The sequence below is a fragment of the Triturus cristatus genome, chromosome 2_1, assembly GCF_964204655.1.
Source record: "Triturus cristatus chromosome 2_1, aTriCri1.1, whole genome shotgun sequence".
Lineage (NCBI taxonomy): Eukaryota > Metazoa > Chordata > Amphibia > Caudata > Salamandridae > Triturus > Triturus cristatus.
In genome coordinates, this window is record NC_140581.1 from 324625679 (window position 1) to 324649379 (window position 23701).

The window sequence follows — 23701 nt, forward strand, 5'->3', positions numbered from 1 at the left end:
CTATTAATCCACCTCGAAGGCAGTGGAGTAAATGCAGGGACTTCTTGAAAGCACAAGACGAATCCCGGTAGCTAATAACGAATACTCACTGGGTTTTACCAATAACATTGGCGCCTGGAGAAAACGAGCTGCCTGGTGTAAAAGCACTTTCAACACCTTGTTTTCTCGTGGTATTTCTCACCTAGCCTTGGCTCGCTGCCTCCTCGAGTGATCCCTTTCCCCTCCTCTCTCCCCCCCTTACTGCTCTTACCCATTCCTCGTGCCTCCTGCTTCTTTCCACTCTCCTTTCTCCCATGTCCCCCTGATCCCGTATCACCTCTACCAGGAGGGACTCCTACCCCTCCCTAATCACTAAATGGCGGTCGCAGCTCGGAACATGCATTAAGCTGGCGGAAGCCCTAGGCTCCTTGCTCAGGACTTACCTCTGAGTAGTCCTCTAACCAGTCAATGCCCTTTCAAACCCGGCCCCAGCGCCTCAAGGCTCTTGCCTCGATCATTCCTCTCTCTCTTCTATGGCCTTTTTACCTTTTTTTCTCTTCTGTGCCACTAATTTTCTCTCTGAATAATGATTGAGCCATTATTTTTCCATGGTTGTGCCTTCCTCTGTTTGCTTTTTGTCCGTGATTGTGCCTTAGCCGTTTGTTTTCTAATTATTTTGCCACGTATTTTTGCCATTAATGTGCCTTTGTCCATCTCTTTTTCCCATGATTGTGCCATTCGTTCTCCCCGTGATTGTGCTTTTGTTTCTTTTTGCCAGTAATTTTTCTCGCAGTGCCCCTTTCGTGATACCATTCCTGCCCTCTCTGCCGCCCGCCCTCCTCCCCACAACTCCTTACCTGTTCCATGCACCTCCCACTCCATCTCATTCTCCCACAAACTTCCCAGCCTGCCCACCGCCCCTTGCGTTTCTCCCCCTTCCCTGGACCTTCTCAATGGAGGCTGCAGTGGCTACCAAACAACACCAGGAAGACCAGCATCCGAGCCCTAATCACTTGCAGACTGGACTACAGAAACACCATCTATGCAGGAATCATTAACCAACTCACATCAAGCATTTGCAATGCAATAGGTCTCACATTATTAAAGTTTGAGCTATTGTTGTTGCATTCTTTAGCAATGCCAATAGCTCAAACTTTAATAATGCGAGACCTATTGCATTGCAAATGCTTGTTGTGTCATTGATGGGGGTAAGCACTCAATAAGGCATCATACATGCAGTCTGTCACTCATCTAGGCACTCATGCATGCATCAATCCACTGACTCATTCTTGCATTCACACTCCGACACAAATGCAATAAAACACACACAAAGACAACAATATATGAAAGATAAAATAAAAGGATACACGAAGAATGAAGAAAACATGCTGCCATCCATACACAGTGAGCATGTGCTTGCAATACCTGAACTAAACATAGCAGCAGGTGCCCGTATTGTAAATAGTCTATTGTTGTTTTAATGCTCGAGCATGGCAGCTACATTAAGAACCAATGTGTTTGCCTTCTTGGAATGGTAAAACAACAATACACTATGGACAACAGCATTATATATTGGTCTGTCTCCTGATTCAGAACAAGTGGTCAAGTGGGATATGGAGAAATGCAAATGAAATTAATGACAAGCAAGCAGACTATTAGCACTTCCTGGAGAACTGTAGTATCCTCTTAAGAAACATTAAAATAAAAAAGGAGAAGAAAATAAATTAAATGAAAGTGGAACTATAAAAAGAGAACATTCAAAACTAAAGGACTGGCCAACTTGCCATGACACTGACGTACTCTCATTTTCGGGTGGATGTACAAATGTAATTAGAAAATGCAGTAATTCACAGAGATAAATATCCAATGACTGATTGGAACCATTATCCCTTGAAGTTTGCTTTCATTTATGGAAGCACAGTGTAAGTGACACTCAGATAGACCAAAGGCAGGACAGTGCAGACCCAAAGGTCCTCTGTTTGTCTATATGAATAAATATTTATGTATAAGGGTGTATATATTATTTAAGGATTTTTATTACAGGATCTTGACTGACAGCTAAGAAAAAAGACTGTAGCAAATCACTACACTGCATATCCTCTCCCTCTAGGTCTGGTCAGAGATAGTAACCAACACCAAAATCATTCCTTAGAATGGCAATCTGTGGCATGTCATGTAACAAAATACTTATCTGTAGACTTTAATACAGAGAAATAACAATCAGCCCTTTAATGCCTACTGATTTTAACACAGGCTTGTCACAATAAATATGTTAAGCCTAATGAGTTTATCATAACTTTTCATAATAAATAGATCAGACCCACAGCAATAGAAATATTTTTTCCTAGCGAGCTAAGCAGGCCTCTACTTGTTATCATTGGCTCACCACCATAAGCGGATGCCTCCTGTACTGAGCAAAGACATTCTCAGAAAGCAACCACCAAGCACACAGTCATAACATTACATGAAGTTCAAAATTGCAGTTGGGAAAGTAAAGTACCATCTCTACGGAGAGGGCATATTAAGGATTCTGATTGTCCAAATCTTCTACACCCACGGTTTTTCAGAAGGGGTAACCAGCACCAAAACCCTTGCCAATTATAGTAATCTGTGAGATTCCATGTTACAAAATACCTATCTGTAGGCTTTAATCCAAAGTCATAACTGTCTACCCTTGAGTGCCTATTGATGTTAACGTATGCTTCTCACAATCAATATGTCAGGCCTACTGCCTTGATTGTAAGTTTATATTGTACACAATCAGGGCTATTATCTTTATCATTGGTTTGTCACCACAACCAACACAGACCTAATGTTTTGGTTCATAAGCCTTCCCACAAGGTAAACTAAAATTGCAAATATGTACACAATATAGTTGTCAGAACAATATAAAATCCCTACTTATAGAAAGTAATAAGGATTTTCATAGTGCAAATTATTTATCCCCATGGTTTGTTCATGTGGGTCACCAACACCAAATCCTTGCTCAGTTCAGTAGTCAGTGAGATTCCGTGAAACAAAATACCTGCATATAGGCATTAGCTCGCTGTAATAGCAATCAATATTGCCTTTAACACATGCTTTCCACAATACGTAAGTAAGGTGTACTTTTTCATAACCATTCATCATAAACAGTTCACACGTAGCGAACCTGACATAATTTTTCTGAGTGAACCAACAAGTAATGTAGCCCTTACATTGAGCAGGCAGAATGCTGAAAGACTGGAGTCATTTTACATCAACACAGCTCTGCTGGTTGCCAGGGCTGTTGGATGTAGGTCTTCGACCATCATTGCCCGAAGAGATAGCTAAATAGATGAAGAGTCACAGTTTAGCAGATATTTCTCATTTGGATCACATGATTGTAATGTATTTTTGGATAATATATAACGTGGACCAGGTCAATTCGTTTTCAGTTCAAAAGATTTTTATTAGACAAATAAAGGTGTCGATACATAAGAAAACCTAAAACATAACAGCAATATGAGAGATGAAATAGAACATGACTGTGGAAATAAACATGAGATTGAGAGATAACAAATAATTGAGGCTATATAACAGAAAGCAGTACTGGAGATAATATGCAGTAAAATGAGTTATAAAAAATGCAAAGGAACAAAATGGTCAATCAAGGAGGCTTGGAGACCTCCTGCTGAAAGGGAGGCAAATGAGATGAGCGCTTAGCACAGATATCAAGGTACAGGGTCACAGGAAGCCAAAGATCATGTCGGTTTTTGGCCAGACTGAGGGGGTAAATAAAGACAGTATCTAGCCTGTGATTATGACATACATTGTACCACCATGCTCTAAAAGAAATATTAGCAAAATTTTTCCAATTAACAGTAATTTGCTGGAATGCAACAGCTAGCAACAAGTCAATGATTTGCATATTAAAATCAATATCTGCTCAACAGGGAGAGAGACTCCCTAAAAAAATATTAACAAAGGAGAAGGGAAATGCAGTATGAAATATGGCATTAATTTGGGCCCAAACTTGTTTCCAAAAATTGTGCGTAGCAGTACAGGAAAAAAGCATGTGAAAAAGAGTAGCCTTAGGTGTCGAGCAGGACCAACAAAGGTCAGGGATTAAAGGAAACCTCATATTCAACATATGGGGTGAGAAGAGAAGTCTGTTATAGATAAAAAAAGGGTTTGTGTGAGAGAAGTAGCCCTGGACGACTTGCGAAGCTTGGTCCACATTTTATCCCAAAGAGAGGTGGGCCAAGAGATGTCAAAATCAGACTCCCATTGTTCCTCTACCATGGATTTTGGCCTAGGTGTGGGAGTCTTGTGAAATGAGTGGTAGATTGAGGAGGCTGTGGGATGAGTACGCAGCAAGGAGTGGAGGTGCAGAGTAGGATTGGGAAGGTCAGGTTGGGTGGGAGAGTTAGAGAATTGGGTATAGGTGGACATAACTGCGGTCTTAAGTGTGAGATACTTACGGGTAAAGGAGTGAGGGAGATTGAACTTTTGGCTAAGAACGGAGAAAGGCAAGAAATCGGAACCAGAAAAGAGATGGGACACCCAGATCAAACCCTTTTGTCTCCAAGATTTCCAATAAAAGGGCTTGTGATTAATGAGGATACTATTATTATACCAAATGGTGGTATTGAGAAATTCAGCTACAGAGGAAGGGGGGCTTGGGGAAGTGGAAAGAAGAAGTTTGGTAGTAAACTTGTATGGGAGTGGAAATAAACTGGGGCTTACGAGAAAATGAGAGATACTCAGCGAAAGTAAAGGGGGATAAAGAAAGACGCTCAATAACAAGCCATAAGGGGGAAGATTCAGCAGGATCCCGCAACCAAAGGGAAGCTTGTCGCAGAAGGAATGCTTTATGATAAGTGGGAAAATCTGGAAAGTTGACCCCACCCTCTGACTTGGGAAGTCGTAATCTGAACAAGGACATACGCGCTTTTTTGCCGGACCAGAGGAAAGAAAAGAGAATAGTATTGATTTTCCTAAAAAAATCAACTGGAATAGGAACTGGAATATTGGAGATAGTGTAAAGAACTATTGGGGAGAGCATCATTTTAATTGTGTCGAGGCGACCCCACCAGGAAAGGTAAAGCGGGTGCCATCTAGAAGTGAGGTCGGACAATTTCTGGGTACATTTATTAAGGCACAACGAGACAGTATCGGGGAGGGAGGGGGTATAGTACAAACCAAGGTATTTGATATGTGAGGGACTCCAAGTAAAATTGGACGCAGCAAAATCAGGTTTGAAGGTAAATTTTGTAAGGGGTAAGATTTCACATTTGTCATTGTTCAACTTATAACCAGAAATTTGGGAGTATTCATGAACTTCAGTTAGAAATGCGGGAATAGAAATGGCAGGATTGGACATAAAGAGTAGTATATCATCTGCATATGCAGCAAGTTTGATGTTTGTTTGGGAGATTTGGAAACCATGCATGATTCTGGCGGAGTTTTGAGAGAAAGGGTTCTAAGGCCAGATTAAAAAGGAAGGAGGAAAGGGGACAAACCTGACGAACTCCTCTACCTAAGCTGAAAAAAGAAGAGACTAGGCCATTAGCACAAACCGCCGCTCTGGGACTGGAATACAGGAAAGAAACAAAGGAAATAAAATTAGGACCAAACCCAAACCATCTGAGGGCGGAAAAAGGAAAGTCCACTCTACTCTATCAAACGCTTTTTCTGCGTCCAAAGCAATTGCCGCTAGCGAATCCTGGAACCGTGAGGATTTGGACAGGACATTGAACAGAAGTCTAGTATTATCCGTGATGAAACGACCCTTAACAAATCCAGATTGTTCCGGGCCCAACAGTTCAGGAAGAAAGGGGTCTAATCTTATGGCAAGGGATTTAGCATATATCTTGTAATCAATGTTAACCAAGGAGATTGGTCTATCGTTCTTGCAATGCTGGGTGTCTTTTCCTTCTTTGGGTATAATGCATATGTGGGCGTCTGAGAAAGTGCCAGAGGAAGTGCCACTAAGTATAAAAGAATCAATAAGAGAATGCAATCTGGGTAATAGTAATTTAGAAAAGTGCAGATAAAATTCAACTGTAAATCCGTCCGGACCCGGGGCTTTATCCTTCTTGAGTGACTGAAGTGTAGTGTGTAGTTCAGAATTAGAGATGGGCAGTTCAAGAATGGATAAGTCAACAGGAAAATTGGGAGGTGCCTTTATGCTGGAGAAAAAGGTAGCGAGGGATTGGGCAGTAGGGTGAGTTTCAGAAGAGTAAAGCGTTGAGTAAAAATGGGAAAATTCCTCTAAAATATCAACATCCGTGTGCTTTAAAACAGAATTAACATCATAAACAGACTTAATGTTCAATTTATGTTGCTTGACTTTTAAATAATTGGCTAAAACCTTCCCCGCTTTGTTCTTACCCCCGTAAAATTTTGAACTAGATTTCAACAAATATAACGAAGCATCATCAGTGGATTGTTTGTTAAATTGCATCTTAGCTTCAATAAGAGTAGTCAAACTTTCCTGCGAATGGGAAGTATAAAAAGAATGCTCCAGTTTTTTAATCGTGAGGAGAAGATCACTGGCACGCTTGTGAGCGGTCTTACGCTTTCTAGCCACATGATCAATGATGAAACCCCTGGCTGCAGCCTTATAAGCGTCCCAAATAGCATGCTTGGGCAAAGTGGGTGTGTCATTAATGGCAAAAAATTCTATAGTAAATTCAACAAAGGAGGTGGTGAATTTGGGATCAAGAAGTAGAGTATTATTAAAGCGCCATCGTTTTGGCCCAGTGGACTTGGGTAAAACATCAATGTTAACCAGTACCGGGGCGTGATCAGAGAACAAGATGGGGCCAATATCAGCATGAGTGAGGGACTGAGAGATATGATGGGAAAGAAAGATGTAATCAATGCGAGACTGTGATTGGTGGGATGGGGAGTAAAAGGTAAACTCTTTAGTAGTAGGGTTACATAAACGCCAGGCATCAATGAGTTTGTGCTGGGATATTGCTTGAACAAACAGTTTATGAGACTTATTAGGGATATAAGATGCTTTGGAATGTCTATCTAAAAAGGGATCGAGGGGTAGATTGCAATCTCCTGCCATAATAAAATTGTCATCAACGTATTCAGAAATACGAGAAGCCATTGTGCGCCAAAAGGCAGGGTCACCGCCAGTAGGTGCGTAAATGTTGAGAAGGGAGATGGGAATACCCTTCGAGGAAAGTTTGACATACAACCATCTACCTTCAGGGTCTGACTCAGAAGTCAAGAGCGAATGAGAGAGAGATTTGCGAATTAACACAACCACACCATTTCTTTCACCATCACCAGGAGCAGAGAACACATCACCTACCCATCCCCTCTTGAGCTTAGCAGCTTCAATGTCAGACAAATGGGTTTCTTGTAAGAAGGCAATGTCTACATTCAACTTGGCTAGATGAGAGAGAATTTTTTGCCTCTTAATAGGAGAGTGAAGACCTTTAACGTTCCAAGAAACAATACGTACTGACATTAAGGATTATTAAAAGAGTAATGTAAAGAAAAATTAAAACATCGAGAGAAAGCCTCGCGAAAAATAAGAACGTAGGAAAAAGAAAGAAAGAAATAAGAATAGAGAAGAAATGGAATGGACAAGAGAAAAAAGAGTAAAAGAAGACTAAGAGATGTCATAAAGATAGAAAAAAGCCAAGGTGTTACTGAGATCGATGAAAAGATAAAATGAAGTCCAGAGATATTGCTAAGTAAGGTCCAATGAAAGAGAAAAAAGAAAATGCGCAAAAGGACCAATGAACAAGCAAGACAAGAGAGAAGAAGGCCAAAGGGAAAAGAACGTAAATATGAGTCAAAGGAGAAATGAAGCAACAGGGGGATAAAATATATAAAGAGAAAGAAGCATGACCAAGGGAGCCAATAAGCGATGAGGGTAAAGAAGGAGAGAAAGAGAGAAGAAGAAAAAGGTTGCGAAAAAGGTACTGACACCAATAAACCTGAAAATATGAAGAGAAAGATCAAAGTAAGGAGAAACAAAACAAGAACAGACATGTCAAAAAAGGGATGAGGAATACTTACAAAGGGTAACTCAGGGAAGGTACGATCAGCAACAGGGACAAGCAAGGACGTACGTGGAGGCGGGGGGAGGGAGGTAGGGCCAACTGGAGAAGGCAGGACACTCGGGGTCAGTGAGACGTCCAACCAGAGAAACAGGACGGAACGCGGAACATTGATCTGTGAAGGAAGAAAGGTAACAAGGTTAGGCAACGGCAAATGACAAGGGCACAAGACAAGCAATAATTAGGACGAACCAAGGAATCACAACGTCAATAACAGATACTACAATGGAAAGCATAAACTCATCAAGAGAACATGCAAGTTTAAGAACAGTTGAATTAGAAAAATCAGCAGACATAAGAAACTGGAACATCATAATAAAACTTCATAAAAAGTCACGGTGGGAGAGAAGAGGAAGGGCCAGAAAGCTCCATATCAGCCTGGCCGCAGGAATTCAGGAAACTCTGAAGTCGCGTAGGCTCCTCATATGTCGTAGTCTTATTATTGTAGGTGACTTTGAATAAGCAAGGGTGGAAAAGACCGTATCTAGCACCAATGGAGCGAAGGTCAGGTCTCATGTCCAAGAAGGCCTTACGACGGTTTGCAGTGGCTCTGGCGTAATCCTGCGCAAAGAACAAAGTGGAACCCGACCATGTGAGACGAGGAGAGGCTCTGGCTGCTGAAAGAACTTTCAGCAGATCTGTGTATTCCAAAAAATACATTATTACACCTCTGGGCTTCACTGGCGTGGATAGAGAGGAGGAAGCTCGTCCAAGCCTGTGGGCACGCTGGATATTGAGGGGGGTATCCTCAGGCAAGTGTAGAAGCTTAGGAAGAAACAACTTGAAAAAAGTGATGGGATCACTCCCCTCGCAGCCTTCCACCATGCCGTAAAGGCGAAGATTGTTGCGTCTGTTTCGATTTTCCAGGTCCTCCACCTGCTTCTGGAGAGAGGAGATCTGCGCATGCATATGGGTGACCTTGGCTGCAGAGTCCTGAAGAGAGGAGACATCACGCTCCACCGATGACATTCTTTCATCCATCAAAGCCCAATTGTCAGTAAGAACCTGCAACTTAGCATTGGTTTCCTCCATGAAAGGGCGCAAGGCCCGTATCTCTTCGAGGAGTAACTCCATCGAAATGGTCGAAGAGGACTTAGGAGGCGAAGGTGGATCCTTTTTTAACCTCTTAGGCGTCATTTTTACTGAAGACTGTGAAGAGGCTTCCATGTTCGGCGTCGTCTCACTAGTAGGGAGAGACTGAGAGGCTTCTAAATGAGCCAGTTCTGTGAAAAGCTTGGAGTTTTTAATATAATTGCGCTTTTGGACCTTGCTGGAACAGTCGGCCATCAACGCGCCTGTGAAGTGCAGGTTCACTGAGAACACACTGCCAGACTGGAGACAAAACAAGTACTTTGCGGGATCCAAAGAACGTGGAGAGTAAAAGAGGAGCAAGCAAAAAGAGTTGACGGGAAAAAATGCTAGGCCAGAAAAAAAAAAAAACATGAATACCAAAGAGCCAGGAGACGCAGATTGAGGTCTTAAAATGGCTGCCGGATTTGAGGAGAGCAAAAAATATCAATTAAGTCCATGAAAAAGCTATACTATTTAATAAAAAGTCACCTAGAGATGCAGGTCTGTGACATCTGTGTTGCTAGGAGTGCTGGGAGCATTGCGGGTTCAACGAAGCAGCCGGGAATCCAATGCGCGATGAAACGCGCTGCTGAGGGGATCACGGGCAGAGATAAACAAAATGGCGGTCGCGGCCGATGCAGAGCCGCGACCGGGATTGAAACGGGCAGCACAATTAAAAGCAAGTCCGCCGCAGCGTCAAAGGTGGGCTCATGACACGCCCGACACCTTCCGACAGTGAAGGCTTCCCTCCATTGTTCGCCTGAGAAGCGCGAACCGCCGGTGAGCTCTGGTACGGACGGAGCCCCTACACCGACGCCGCCATCTTCCTCGGGCGCCTAGCCACGCCCCCCCGACCAGGTCAATTCCTATGTGTGACTTCTTTCTGTACTGCAGATACAATCACAAAAGTTGTTGAACAATGCTAGTATGCATTGTTGCAAAACCACACAATGTATCTACATTGTGATATACTGTTATGCTTCATCATCACACAAGGGTAGGAACTACTTCTGTGTTTCCAAAGAATGTTTTTTGCAAAGTTACTTTAGGAAGACAAGTAATCCCTTGGGTGCTACAGATATAGCTATCTGGCCTGATATCATTTCGGCAGATTGAACTTCATGTAATGCTTTCATTTAGTGCACTTTTGAAGGACACGAATGAAGGAGCTGTCCTGAGGTCAGGATGTAAGTTCTTTGATACAAATCACCCTAAAGATTGACATTTTCTCAGACATCTAGGTGTTCCTTATTCCTGTGCCTCCAAGCAGTGGAAAATGGATGCTACTCATAGATTCCCACCTCTGGAACTAGAAAAAGAAGCTCCCAGATCTATCCGGCTTTAGGAGTTTGGCCACCCAACAATCACCTCAACAGAAGTGAGAGAAACATTCTATTAGTCATGGATTCCAACATGCTCCTTGCGCCACTAGTGAATCAAGTGGCCAAAAGTACATTCCCCCCTAAGCAAATTCGTAGCCACACCCTCCCACATTTTGGATTCTCAAATAGGGGTTGGCCATGACTAGATTACGCTTATCATCTGAACCTACTGGAAAGACTCCAGACTCTACAATGCAGCTGCCAGACTCCTACATGTACACGTGTGACCACATTGCATCAGAAATGCAAGCTTTCCTCTACTGCCACTGACCAGACTCAGCCCATTCAAAGATCTCTGCTTCTTCCAGATTGCCATCTATGGTATCAAGCATGCATTTGTCCAAATAAAAGTATGATCATGCTCCCATTAAAGATACTGACCTCCAGAATGGTTCCACTTCTCATATGTGGCTCCCAAAGCCTGGAACGACATCTACTGCACATCAGTCATCAGCTCAGTCCTTAAATTCTGCGCAAACTGAAATCCTGCCTATTCCAATACGTCCTTCTGCATGTGCCAGGATCTCACCCTCCCGAGTGAGATGAAAGTCATATAAATACATATAGCCTAACATAGCATAACTCTCGACTATCCCTGTCCTTCTGGAAAATGTGTGCTGTTGTTATCCCTTCTCTATACTGACAGTAAGCTCTGTAACTCACTCCTGGTCTTAATAAAGAGAATTCATGATCACCTTAAAGTCAGGAGGAAGATAATGATGTCGTTCTTCCCAAACAGATGATCCAATCATGTATGAGCCTCTTTAGAAGCTGATAATGAGCATCTGCATGCCCAAGCATATCCACTTTCACTCCATAAGAACAGGAACAATACGGCAGCACCATGATTGCAGCACCCCAACCAACGCAATGGTATCTAAAAAAAAAACTACCAACCAAGCACATCTCGAGGTGACCTCTTTTAAAACTACCTGGAAGATGGTATGTGCCTGAATTAGGAATTACTGGGTCAGATGTATGAAAGTGTTTTGCATTCACAAATGTTGCGAATCGCAAAACTCTGCCGTTTGCAAATGCAAAATGTCCGTTCCTCATGTATGAAAGGCTTTTGGATTTGCAATTTAGGTAATCCCAATATTTTGGGATTACCTAAATTGCGAATGCAAATAGGGAATCATAATTTGCGAATCCCTAATGCACATGTAAGACGCCTTTCCTAAATGCGAACTGTGCATTTAGGAAACGCTAATTACCATCAACTTCAAGTTGATGATAACCATGTGCAAACTTTGAAAAATGCACATAAATACGTTTTTCAAAGTGCCATGTAACACACACATGCCCCTAGGACATGTGTGTACTTTACATGTGCACACTTTCTTCTTTTGGGGTGCTTCAGGGGGGCCTTAGGCCCCCGGAATCCTGGCTTTGCATTCGCTAATTTGCGAATACCAATTAGGTAACCGCAAATTAGCTAATGCAAAACCTTTCGCACCTATAGGAATGAATGGAGTCATATTACCTAATGCGGAAACATTTTAGCGATTTCTACAACATAGCATTTTGCGCTTCCCAAATAGTGATTCGGTAAAATGTGCTATTTGGGAATCACAAAATGCTTTTTTGATACATCTGGCCATTGTTTCTTACATCTCTATGCTTCACTCCTTGAAGGAGTACAATCCCAGATTCACCTTGACACAAGTCACAAACCCTCGTGAACCTCGAGCATGGCACCCAACACTTCTCTCATGGGTCACACTTCAATACCATTCTTGATATACCATGTAAAACAAACAGAGTAACCTCTTGCAAATCACCCAGGAGCGCATCAGGGCATCATTAAGAATATTAGGAACCTCACATATGCTACTGTATAATGCAATACAACGCAATGCAACGCAATACAACAAAAAAACAATACAAAGTGTTCCATACAGCAAATTTCTTTGCAGTCAGTACAGAGCCAATGTCCCTTTGCTGCCCTGACCAACTCCACACCCCCCAGCTAAGGTCCCTTCCTGTCAAGCTTGTACGGGTCATGGAGCAATTTACTTTAAGACCAAATGTGGTCAAATACTTTCTTTCTGTACATTATGTGGCCTGCTAACGAAACTCCAACGTTAAAGGATGCCCAAAGGCTTCAATACAGGATCTTCAATGGCACTATATGAAGTCACTACTGCTAAGTCTGTAATATAACACTAGCTTCGAATAACAGTGATCTGAGAGTTTTCTAAGATGGGGTTAAAAGAGGGATGTTTAGTAACTTATGAGACTTGTATAGCACAAACAATTCTGCAGAACACCATTTTAATAGACTGAGAAAAATCTACAAATAGTTTTGGGGATGCGAATTTCAATGTGAATGAAAAACAGAATGCATCGAGGCTGCTGGTGGCACGCGATAGCATCATTCATTTCGATGAGATAACCCATCAGGCTCTAGTTTTCTAGGTTTTACAAGCTGGTAGCTCCTTTCTGGCTGACTTCACAGATGAGCTCTGCTGCACGCGCTGTATTTGTTCATCCTTATTGGAAGGGTCATGTTATCCCACTGGTTACTAGGCAACGAACAGGCATCAAAAGTGCAGAGCTTTCCTTACAACCAATTATTGGCGAGATCAAACGAAGTGGTACAATAGCAGCTCATATATTAAATGGGGGATACCCTAGGCTGATACGCTTTTTTCTCAAAGTTGTATGGGGGGACCTGACATATTTACACTCCAATACAAAACATCAATAAAGGTTGCTGACAATCCTCAGGGCCCATAGATAACGTGCCAAGAAAGCATTGCAGACTTAATATCTTTACCATGACGCTGTCACGAGTGTTGGGTTATCCATCTAAGTGGGAAAATGGTGTGTCTGGAAATACTAGGACAGAGCAGAAGAAATATTCAGCAAGATCCTTTCAGGGTGTCTTACAATAGTTTCAGATATAAAGAATCCCTGTAACTTCCCGGAACATGTTTAAGGAGCGGCTTTAAAGGGGGCCTCGAGGGAAAATCCTGCATCACTAGAAAACACAAAACATAACGTTGATATCGGGTAGATGAATGTGATCTGTTGTAACATCATTCACTACGTGGACCCTTTAGATTCCCAGTCGAATTTAAATGTCAAATATCGACTTCCTGTGCTAATGAGTAAATAAGCTGACAATGCCTTTGTGGTCTTTTTAGCTCTGTATCTATCCAACAAATCTAGTTGGAATTGTATTGAACAATAGAATTGACATCAGTCGTCTTCATTCCACCTTCAAGCTCTGAAGAATCTTCCCCGCCTTGCAGGTGACTGTCGTTACTATGGAATGCGCGCTCTCTGTCAGCACCCAGTGCAGAGAGCAGTTCATCTATTGGATTGTTCGGCAAATGTGTCAGCCTATTTGATCTGATGACACAGTGTGTGCAAAACCACAACAAGATGTTATTGGTCAGCACCTCTCGTGCTCCTAATGCAGAATCTTTCTTAGCCTTCTTACGACAAAGGCTCTTATTATGAGTATGGCGGTTCATAGGACCGCCGTACTCGCCATGGTGATCCAACCACCGCCACACTGCGGGTCCGCCTGCAGTACTGGATTCCGTGGCGCTTGTGCAGTGGTAAGGAGCCACAATATGCTGGTGGTGCAGCTGCAGCACCACCGAGCATATTCTGAGTAGGGTTTCACTGCCTCTTTCATGGTGGTGAGCCCACCATGAAAAGAGTGGAGAGATGCAACTAAAGAGACCCTAACAGGGCCCCCTGCTGATCACGGACCCCCCTGGGATTGCACCCCCAGTTCCTGCATGGTGTGGCATGCATGTGCAGTTCTTGCTCTCACAGCGGCAGTCTGCATGTTAGGCTCTTCTATGTACTGCATGATGCTGTCTTTCTTGTGGTGGGTAATGTATGCACATACGAAACCCATTCTCTGGTCACTGAATTGGGAGGCAGGCTTGTAATCACCCATAATGTGACTCCGTCAAGCTCCATAACAGCACAATTTTAGATACTTTCAGGCGGTAGAAAGAATGCTCAATGTGATGCCATATACCACCACCTGTGGTGGCTGAAATAGGGATTGATCAATTCCATAGTAGAAAAGGTGTTCCTAACGCAATATTCGATTAAAAAAGCAAAACAGATGATTTAAACTATCATGTCAAAATCGGTCTAAATATAACACAACACTTAAATAATAGCCCAAATTGCTAAAATAAAAATAAAAAAAAATAGCCCTTTCACTGGAAAAATGCCAAACAGGTGTTTTAAGTGTTGTTTGTAAAGCCACACTAAATTGCAGAAACTAGTCGCAGTCGAAATACAGTACAAAATTTTTCCACGTTATGTATTTTACTATTAGTAATTTAGACCACTGGCATTATGCACGAAGCAAACTCATTCAGGGTCTGTGATGAGCGGATGTGATACTAAAGCTGGTACCTAAAATACTAATTAAAATCTGTATCATGATTTTCTAACAAGTTTAGTTACCGTTAATCGAAATGAGATTATTAAAAACATAATTTTCTGCATAAATGCATCTTTTCACAGGAGGCTTTTCCACTGGATGAAATATCACTACCACTCTGTGTGATGACGATGGTAATTACCCTGGCGGCAAATCCGGGGATAAATTACACCAATGAAGGAAAATACATTACCACTGCTTCCTGAAGGGTTATGTAACAGCACCTTCCTCTAAAACAGGCTATTAAAGTTTAAAGGAGTGCAACTTACTAGGACTGGGAAACTGCAATTATGCCAGAGTAATCAGAATAATGTCAGTAATTTCGCAATACTCCTGGGATGCGAAATGGCGCGGTCTTAAGTAATTAAGGTTAATTTGGGGCAAAAACCCTAATGCAGGAGCACAGGAACAATGAATCAGGAGGCTGCTGGCTACTGCTGTTTGTGTCCTGAAGCAATTAGCACTATGTTCTAGTGCCAAGTGCAGCCTCTGGCCCATTTTGGGCACGAGTTCGAATTTGCACTACAAAAATAGCATGAAGGGCCAGATGTACATAGCTTTTCTTAGGTCGTAAATGGACCGAATTGCATTCTGTGGCCGCAAAAAGCATTTTTTGTATGTAAAAATCCCTATTTTGAAATTCGGTAACCTATTACCAAATCGCAAAATGCATTTGCAATTCTGTATTAGGAAGGGGCATCTTAAGGGCATCCCTTCCTAATAGCGGCTTGCAGTGGTATGTGTGAATGTTTTGCGACTGAAATGTGGTCACAAAACATTCGCATTTTAGCGCCTACTTCAAGTCGGTGGTAACTGATTAGCAAATAGGAACGGTCCCCAAGGGACCTCTTTCACTCTGTGAATGTTTGGAAGTTTTTTAAGAGGAGGCATTGGTCCTACGAACCATTGCCTGCTCTTCAAAAATGAAAAGAAAAGTTTTCATTTTCTTTTTGAAAGGCATTCCATTTTCCTTTAAGGAATACAGGATGCATTTTTTTTTAAAAGTCATTGCTTTATTTAAAAGCAATAACAGACATGATGTTCTGCTGACCCCAGCAGGCCAGCAGATCCCTGTGATTTTAGTGATTCCCAATGAGTCGCAAAACAAGACCTACCTCATGAATATTAATGAGGAAGGTGTATTTGTGACCCACCAAGAATCACTAAATGCGTGAAACACACATTTGTACATAGCTGTTTGCGATTGTCAAATAGTGAATCGCAATAAATACGCTATTAGGTATTCGCAAGCCCAAAGCACATCTGGTCCGAAATGCTGGATTACACTTCTCACACAATTATACACAAATATGAGTAATTTTGCAGAAATTGCAAGTAATTATACTAGAGAGAATTACACCAGTTATGCCTACACCAACAATTTATACTGCCTGCATGTGCGTGATTCATTTAGGGCAAAGGGATTTATTGGATCACATGACACTCAATTAGATATTATATTAGGAGCATTTTTCTGAAATTCTTAAACTGTTTTCTTCTTATGTATCATTTTTTGTGAAACAAACCTGTGATTGTGCTCGTGGGCAACCCACAATCCTGTAGACCCATTTCACACCCTCTCAAGAAGTACCTGAAATACTGAAAAGTTTAAGTAAATAACACTGGACAGTTTAGGGCCACAAAATCAAGAGCGAATCTGTGCTGCAAATACTGGACTACAGGCCAGCGATTTTGAACTGGCATCGATACAGCAGTGTGCAAGTGAGACCATTCAGAGAAATCTTACATTTAAACAGACGTGTACCTACACACATCTGTTATCTGACTTGGGGCCTGATTTGTCTGGCAGACGGGTACTCTGCCACAAAAGTGACGGATATCTTGTGCACTTTATTACAAGCGCCATAGGATATAATGCACACACTTGTGGAGAAGTGTAGCTCACTGGTTAGAGGAGGCATACCCTGAAGCAGAGATCAGACCCGGGACCTGGGTTCGATTCCCGACGCGGCAGGGTCCAGAGCCCAATTGTCCACGGACTCGATAATTCTCGCTTCGGTGCCCACTCTAAGCACGAGTTCACACTATGCAGCTCTGGGCAGCAAGCCTGCTTAATCTCCACAACAGCCCCCCGCGGCGGGATGCCTGGCTTTCACCTTGGGGATGCCCAGTACTGGTTATCTTACAGGGAAAAACCAGGACGGGTTCCCAATGCAAGCGCCAAGATGCCCGTAGGGTGATAGCTGCGCTCTATAAGTACATCAATCAATCAATCACTTGTATACCTTACTGATGAGCCCTAACTAGGGCAAAACTTGCCCTGGGTTGCATTGGTTCTGGTTCAGGGAGGACCTGGTCTGGCATTTCGGTCTGGACTTTCCCATTGGAGCAGAGGCAAGACTGATTTCCATATGGCTGGGTCAAAACAGAGGTGGCATGGTGTGCAGAATAACAATGGATGTGGTGTGGCCCGAGTAATTACTAGTGGCTGAGATTAAAGCATTCCTTCCATCAATTTTTAGGTCTCGCCTGACCTAGCGCATGCGCTAGTCTGGCGAGACATTTTGAGAGGGCTCCAAAAAGTGCTACCAGGCCGGACTAGAGCTACAGTGCATGTGCGCGGGCGCGGGCGAACTAGAGCTACAGTGCTTGTGCGCGGGCGCGGGCGATGCGCTTGACTGCGATTACTTACACTTTCATGGCCGCTTTGATGTTTGATCGCGATCACTTTCACGGCCGCTTGTTTTTTCTCCCCACCAGCAGGGTGCAACCATGCTCCCAAGCAGGAGGTGCGGGAAGCAGCGGTGGCAGCACGGAGTGTCGGAATCTTTTTATTTACCTTTAACATTTTTGTGTCTCGCCCCTCCTCCCTCCCTTCCGTTGGTTTGCAGCTCCATGATGAAGTACTTGCAGCATATTCAACCCATCCGCCCTGACCCATGTTGCATGTGATTTCTGTTATCTGACCACGCGTGGTGCACGCTTCCTGTCACGACTGAAGATGTGCTGGCGTGTACACTGCAGACTGTGTCAACACTCATAAGAAAACCCCCTGGAAACTACCTTCAGAGTGTAGTCGTTTACGCTGCTGTCTTGCTGTGATGGTAGTTTCCTGCTGCAGAGACATACCAAACCCAGAGCAAACACTGGATTCCTTCATGGGAAACCCTTGAAGGCTGTACGTGCACAGTAAATCCGCCCTGCAAGCTGCCACGTCTGGAAGGCAATGCAGGTAGATTTTGTGGAGGAAAAATAATCATGGTGTGACTGAAGTTTAGTTTTCCAGCTTTTGTGTTGCGTTATTGTTCAGAACATATGTTGGGTGAAAGAAAGAAATACGCTTATTGCATAGTTAATTAAAAACATTGTATATGAAGCTAAAAATGTGCAAGTGACTCATACATCATTCATACAAATGTTGGGTGTTTTGTAGACTACGCACAGCTCCCTACTAGGGGTAAGTCTCACTCTTGGCCACGCCAAATGCCTCCTTCGACTCATATGTAATCTGTGGTCATGCCATGTGTGGGGCTTTTGCCTGGTCCTGGCTTTTACTCGGTTTATACCTTGGCATTTTGTTTTACTCATGTTTATAATGTTAGAACTCAAACTACCAGCCCTAAAAGCAACGCACCTATAAAAGCTGGGAGTGTTTCACGTGGCTGTGCGCAGTTCACACATGTGGAGTACAGAGCTGCAACCTTTGTCTGTGTAAACCACCACTACCCGCCCTCATTCATTTTAAACCAAAGTTATGCTTTTTTGGTTCAAATGGTAAAGTTTTAAAGTTCGCTCTTGTAAACATGTTTGCCCCGTACCTGCGATGCCGAATGATGTGGTTGCTAAATTCCAAGCCTGCCGAGTTTTGGTTCATTCCATTTTCCTCCTCAGTCTTCTTTCTTCCATCTCCTTACACTCTCGGTCTCTTTAGCTCACTCTTGCTGTTTAGGTCGAGGACCGCCGGTCTGCCGAAGGCAGAACCGGAAGTCGGAGATTTAATGACTTGGAGAAGAGGGGCTTGAACCCGCCCCTCTTCTCCCCTGTTCTCCATTGGCTGGCCTCTTCAATGCTGGCCAGCCATTGGAGAAGAGGTCCCGTCACTCCGATCAGGCCCCGTCCTTTTCGGATCGGGGGCGTGTTTTTTGCAGAAAGTCTAATTAGCTCCTCCAGCCAATGGCTGGAGGAGATAACAGCAAAACACGCCCCCGAATCCGAAAACGACGCTGAGTTTCTCCGAGGCATTTCTGCTCTGCCTCGGAGAAAGGCGGTGGTGTTCCTGTCGTCCTCTCCCCCTGCTGTTGGCTCCACACATGAAAGTAGATTGGCGTGTCAATTTGCATTTTCTGCCCACGCATGATCTTTCGAGAATCATCCAGAAACTCCTCTAGGCGCTATCTAAAAAGCGGCATCGGACTGCTCGGCGTGGATGTGCCTGGAGGGATTCGGTTTGGTGTGTTGTGATGCACGAGGCTCTTCGCTCGCACCAGTGCCAGTGCCCAAGCTGATAACAGCTTGAACAGACAGACAGAGGACAGACAGGCAGATCTATAGAGCTGGATCTTGCCAGCGCTAAAAGTATATAATTGACAGCTCACCGGGTAGAGGAGGGGGTGGGGCTTTGAAGGAGCGGAGCTTTGTGTCAAGAAGATAGCTCAGTTGGGTAATGCATCTGCTGCAGAAAACTGTGCGAACTTCATGAGTATCAGGAAAATGGGAAAAAGTAACACATGTAATTCGCAGGAAGGTGAGACCAAGCGTAGACAAATAAACTATCATTATTAATTATTATCCAGAAAATACACGCGATTCACTAGCTCTGTACAGCTGCAGCCAGAAAAGTGAATATGTCTGATTATGATGAAAGTATAACTGTTTGCAGTTTCTGCACGAAATAAGAGCAACATCGATCTTTAAGGTGCTGCTACCCTGCTAGTGGTGCTGATCGGAATGCTGACTTGAGCTGTGGACTCAGACCACTCTAGTTCCAATCTCGGCGTTTCACCTAAAGGGAATTATCCTGGGCAAACCCTCCTGTCTTCCTTTTTCCCCGATCTCTTCCCTGCCAAAGGGCAATCAATGTGTGCTTCCAAAAACAACATGAGGGGGCGATGGAGGGGAGCGGTGGGTTTTGGGTGCTGGCGGCGCTTTATAGCACTTTGGACACGTTCCAGTATGAGGAGGGAGGGGCTTTGGGCCCAGGGTGCGTAAACCTAGCTACAGAGGCACAGACCCTGCAAAACAGCGATCTGCGGTTAAAAACGTCGCATGCTAATGCCTTAGTTTTATGCGCACCGATAATAGCTTTTTTTTGTTGCTTGTCATTATATCATCCGACACTGTAGAAAAAGTGAAAGTAAAGTGGTTTCTTGCCGCTATTTTTCCCCACGCGATGTACTAGGATTTCACGGTATGGAATCGGGTCTGTTTTTTATCACTGCATGTGCGTGCGTGCACCCCCTCATGTGTTTCTTTCCCACGGCAGGGAAGCCCGGCCAGCCACTTTTTTAGCTCCACGCGCCATCTCGATGGGAAAGGTCAGGTTTTAAATTCTCCCCAGGGTGTTTGCATTGTCTGCTGTGGAAATTAACGTTTTATTATAATTTACAAAAAATGTTGGCTTTGTCTTTTGCATAGCACAACAGCTCCCTGTGCTTCAACCCGCTGAAATGTCAAAACCTAGCGCTCATGGAAAAATGAGCATGCCTGATATTAGGCGCTATATTTAAAGAAAACGGCTCGAGCTTTTAAAGCCGGGAGTAAACCCATTGCAATCATTAAACAATAGCTCATCGGCCCCCCCTCGCCCCCAAAGTGCAAAATTTGCCACTGTGTAAATAAACGCGATGGGTTCGACTAGAATATGGACAAGTTTTACATTTAAAAAAAATCTAGGCAGACCAGACCCTCGAGAGAAAGTGAATAAAGGACTTCCACTGCACGTTGAAAAGCCAACTTCGGCTCCTACCAGAGACAGGAGGGAGAAGAGGGCAAGCGGGTGAGACAGACATTTAAAGAGGCACCGCTTTTAACTGCATGTCTGCTGGTACCTTTTGAACCCTCGTGAGAACCCTGCAGCCTGCGCATACTTTGAAAGGATGGCCCTTTAACTTGTGTTCATTCCCACGTAACCCCGACAGCTGGTCTGCTCTACATTCCACTGACAGCATGGGAGGGAGCAGCCTGGAAGTGGCTCATATGGACACGGCTTTGCACCCCCGCCCTCCGTCACGTGTGTGAGCCTTGCCTCTGCATAAGAAGCTGCCATGGAAGCCAAACAAGGTGTCTCCTCTATTTACCAAACCATGTTAGGAGCAGCGTCTGGCAAGTTATTCTAATAAAAAACAGGATATATTTTGCTCTCAGATTTTGGATCGGGCTCCCTTCAAATTATACTTCACTTCCTGTTGTAAAAAAAAAATTACTCATGAAATCTTAATCTTCATAGAGCCTGTTGAGGGGTTTGTCAGTTGATCCAGAAAAAAGTAAATATGTGTTAAATTTTGAGGTTACTGTGTGGCTCTGTGTGTGTGGGGGTGGCTCTGTGTGGGGGTGGCTCTGTGTGGGGGTGGCTCTGTGTGTGTGTGGGGGTGGCTCTGTGTGTGGGGGGTGGCTATGTGTGTGTGTGGGTAGCTCGGTGTGTGTGGGGGAGGGTCTGTATGTGTGTGGGGGAGGGTCTGTGTGTGTGTGGGTGGCTCTGTGTGTGTGGCTCTGTGTGTGTGTGTGACTTTTTTTGTAGGTGGCTCTATGCGTGGTGGGTCTGTCTGTGTGTGGGTAACTCTGTGTGTGTGTAGGTGGCTCTGTGGGTGGCTCTATTTGTGTGTGGGTTGCTCTATGTGAGTGGCTCTGGTGTGTGGCTCTGTGTGTGGGTGCAAATGCAATAGGTCTCGCATTTGAGAGTGATTCAGCTATTGACATTGTAAATAACAATGCCGTTTCTTTAAATGTTTTAAAAACAAAAACATAAACAAAAAGAATGTCATGAGCAATGCCAATAGCTGTAACTTAAACAATGCCGAGACCATTGCATTGTAAATGCTTGATTTTTTTTATCCCTAGTCACGGTTTTCCAAGCTCTCTCGTCCTCCTCAAGCCTCGATTTTTCTCTTTCTAGCTATGGGTGAAAGTTAATGACGAAAAACTGGTGCTGGTGCCCAACGCCTCCAAACAGCTGCACACATTCAGCCACAACATTGAAGAGACCCCACTGACCGTTCAAGGGCTGTCCGACAAAGAACTTCCACCAATACAGAACACACACCATGCCATAAATGACGAGTGGGAAACACATAATTGATGCCATGCTGTTCACAGCCAATTGCACAACCAATAAAGCGGCATTCCGCCATCATTTCAAAGTAAAACACTTGACAGAAAAGTGACAAATAAACATACTTGGTTCATTCTTCCTGTTGCCCACTGTAGCAAAGAATGCGATCATAAATATCAGTTGAAAGTATCCAAATTCTGGCCACAAAACAGGCCCACACCCTCACACCATAATAAGAAGTAGCACAAATTGCAGTTTGAGACTTTTTACAACATGCACTTTGAGTGGTACCTGGGTGGCACGCTTTTGGTGACATTTGCTGCAAATGATGAATTTTAAAGTATATTGGTCCAGTATGAGTGTGTAAAAGAGAGTTAGACTGTAAAGTATCTTTACAGGATAATCCTGTTTATCAACCTAAAGGACTTTTAAGGTAAGTTAGTGGCAAATAACTCTTTTAAGGAACACCACTGAGCTCTGCCCATGGCGGAAAAGGCAGTGTGTGCCTGTATTTGTGTGTGTGTTTGTGGTGAGGGCTCACTGCAGCATGCTTGCTTAGATTCCTTGTACTACAGACCCAAACCCAGGACAGAGTGAGCACAAGGTATGACCTGTGCCTGCTAGTGCGGATGGTGGGGATGACCATGAGCTACTTCTACCAAGAACCACATGTTCATGTCCGAGGTGGCACCTTATAGGCTGTTCAGTGATCCAAGGGGAAATTTCTATTTTACCGTTTGCCCTAACTAGGAGCTGCTAAGAGTTGGCACAGACCCACAGATCATTCGAAAAGCACAACCAAGGTTGGTCTGTTACTTTGGTGAGAAAAAGCTCCCAGATTTCTCCCATGTCAATCATCACTGCTTAGATCAAAGTTGGTGCTCTCCCCCCTCACCCCTCATCCCCTTGGCCCACTTGCAATTAGTGTTCAGGCTTCCAAATCAAAATGTCAGTCTTCACAGATTGAACGAGGTCTCTCCTTACGCGTAACTTCTACAGCTAAGCAGCTAATCCATTTGGGCATCGGCAGACAGCAAATGATCAGGTTTGAGGGTAGTGTAGCAAAATCGACTCTGGTCAATACTTGGATATTGTCATGTGTCTATTAGAAAGGGGACCAGTGTTCCTTCAATAGCGATGATCAGCAGTAGCTCAGATAGTCTGTTATTGTCTCAAACGGCCCTTGATGTTGAAAATATTGGCATTTTTTGCAGTGTTCTGCGCCTGTCGGCGTGACATGGCAACCTCTCTTACTTGGTGCAGTGGATAAGTAGTGTGCTTTGTCTTTCTGTGATGCAATTATGTAGTTTTGGTTGCAGGAGACTTGTTATGTGAAGACCTTCTCATTCCACAGCTCATACAGACACTTTGAAAACGCCCCAATTTACCGCATTCTGCTGTGGAATAGGCTTTGAGCATCTCCGCACATGCCTGAGTGGGGGTGGGGGGGGGAGGGAAGAGCCGCAGTGGGATCAAACATGCTTGGTTCCTTACTCAGCAGTGTACATGCTTGTAGCTTGGTGAACGGATTTATCTGTTTCATTTTCGAATTTATGGTGACACATGACCTCTG